The sequence below is a fragment of the Lontra canadensis genome, unplaced genomic scaffold (assembly GCF_010015895.1).
Source record: "Lontra canadensis isolate GAN:19392208 unplaced genomic scaffold, GSC_riverotter_1.0 scaffold1, whole genome shotgun sequence".
In the NCBI taxonomy this organism is placed as follows: Eukaryota; Metazoa; Chordata; class Mammalia; order Carnivora; family Mustelidae; genus Lontra; species Lontra canadensis.
Genome location: NW_022630995.1, coordinates 122,100,241 through 122,102,716, shown reverse-complemented (window position 1 = coordinate 122,102,716; position 2,476 = coordinate 122,100,241). Strand labels below are relative to the sequence as shown.

At 45.1% G+C, this 2,476-nt stretch overlaps 1 pseudogene; it reads right to left on the bottom strand.

The window, feature by feature from the left end:
* Positions 1–691: 691 nt before the first annotated feature.
* On the bottom strand, positions 692–1,930 carry LOC116870701 (annotated as a pseudogene).
* Between the last annotated feature and the right edge of the window lie 546 nt (positions 1,931–2,476).

Below are 2,476 nucleotides of genomic sequence, written 5' to 3'. Positions count from 1 at the left end.
CAAGAATTGCAGAGAGATCTCAGAGATCTCAGGAAAGTTAATGAACAATATGTGTGGTGGGGTGGGAGGGGAGGAACAGGCGTCTGAGCCCTAGACCTGCAATGCTGAGGGGAACACTATATAAACGACTGGCTCTAGCATATCGTCAGCAAATGGACACTTTGGATGACCTTCAACCAAAGCCATCAGATCACGTGCTAAAGAGAAAAAAATAGTAATAGTTAAAAATATTTTCTTCTTATAATATAAGGGTTTGCTAAATTACCATACTTATAAGCCCAGTGTGGTCCATTATAAGGAAGAGTTAATTTTCTAATATAGGGTGCTTTCAGAAAATCCAGGTTAGAACAATATTCAGAATTCATTAGTAGTAGTCAGTACATGGAGGAATGATTTGACAATGAAAAATTTCTATGGAATAGAGTCAAGTTATTATTACAACTGAGGGAAGTCAAGAGAGTTAAGAAGGCAAATAACTTTCATCACATTTACTGAATCAAATTGTATTCATTTAATATGGTCTTCTAATTTATATATTCAATTTGTAGAATTAACTATTTTAATAACTAATAGAAACCTTAACACTGCAGAAAATTCTTTTTTGGTTCTGCTTTTTTTTGTTTTTGTTTGTTTATTTTGTTTTTGATGGGGACATCTTTCCCTTGCTCCCCAAACCAAAATATAATCAGAATTTTTTTTTTTTTTTGGCTGGGTACAGTATACTTTATTGATGGTACATGACAAGGTAGGGCTCCCCAAGCCCCTCCCCTTCTTCAGGGGGTCTGGGATGGAAATAGTGGAGGTTGGGAGATTCTCAGTGTTTTGGGGGATAAGTTGGGGCAGGGATTCCCCAGCAGCTGAGAGCCTCTCTCTTCCTCTTGCTCTGGCTGGGGCTGGTGGTCCAGAGGGCTCTTACTCCTTGGAGGCCATGTGGACCATAAGGTCTACCACCTGGTTACTGTAGCCAAATTCATTGTCATACCAGGAAATGAGCTTGACAAAGTGGTCATTGAGAGCAATGCCAGCCCCAGCATCGAAGATAGAGGAGTGGGTGTCACTGTTGAAGTCGCAGGAAACAACCTGGTCCTCAGTGTACCCCCTAGGATGCCCTTGAGGGGGCCCTCTATGCCTGCTTTACCACCTTCTTGATGTCATCATATTTGGCAGTTTTCTCCAGGCGGCAGGTCAGATCCACGACAGACACATTGGGGGTGGGGACACGGAAGGCCATGCCAGTGAGCTTCCAATTCAGCTCAGGGATGACCTTGCCTACAGCCTTGGCTGCACCAGTGGAAGCAGGGATGATGTTCTGGGCAGCCCCTCGGCTGTCACGCCACAGCTTCCCAGAGGGGCCATCCACGGTCTTCTGGGTGGCAGTGATGGCATGGACGGTGGTCATGAGTCCCTCCACAATGCCGAAGTTGTCATGGATGACCTTGGCCAGAGGAGCCAAGCAGTTGGTGGTACAGGAGGCACTGCTGACAATCTTGAGGGAGTTGTCATACTTCTCATGGTTCACACCCATCACGAACATGGGGGCGTCAGCAGAAGGAGCAGAGATGATGACCCTCTTGGCCCCGCCCTTCAAGTGAGCCCCAGCCTTCTCCATGGTGGTGAAGACCCCAGAGGACTCCACAACATACTCAGCACCAGCATCGCCCCATTTGATGTTGGCAGGATCTCGCTCCTGGAAGATGGAGATGGACTTCCCATTGATGACAAGCTTCCCGTTCTCAGCCTTGACTGTGCCGTGGAATTTACCGTGGGTAGAATCATACTGGAACATGTAGACCATATAGTTGAGATCAATGAAAGGGTCATTGATGGCGACAATATCCACTTTACCAGAGTTAAAAGCAGTCCTGGTGACCAGGCGCCCAATACGGCCAAATCCTTTCACTCCGACCTTCACCATCGTGTCTCGGGCACGCGGCTGGCACTGCACCTGAAGATGCAGCTGTCTGTCGAATGGGGAAGAGCAGAGAGCCGTAATCAGAAATTTTTAGTTAGGGCACCTGGGTGGCTCAGGCGTTCAACTTCCTCCTTCGGCTCAGGCCGTGATCCCAGGATCCTGGGGTTGAGCCCCACATCGGGCTCCCTGCTTATCAGGAAGCTTCCTTCTCCCTCTCCCACTCCCCCTGCTTGTGTTCCTGCTCTTGTTTCTCTCTCTGTCAAATAAATAAATAAGACTTAAATAATTTTGTAGTCTTCTTAAACAGAAATCTTTGAACTTGAGCTATAAAGCAGAAAAAATGAACTAACCTTTCTTTCTCTCTGTTCATATACACCATCTAGTGGATTTATTTTATTATTCAATCAAAAACAAGAATGAGAAAAGAGTTATGTGATCTAATAACACAAATTATAGAAAGTGCATAAAAATCATGCCTTATAAAAACATAGCAAGGAAAGTATTTTAAGAAAACAATCAGGGTTTGGCATATAAGCATATCCTATCTGTACATTAAGTACACCT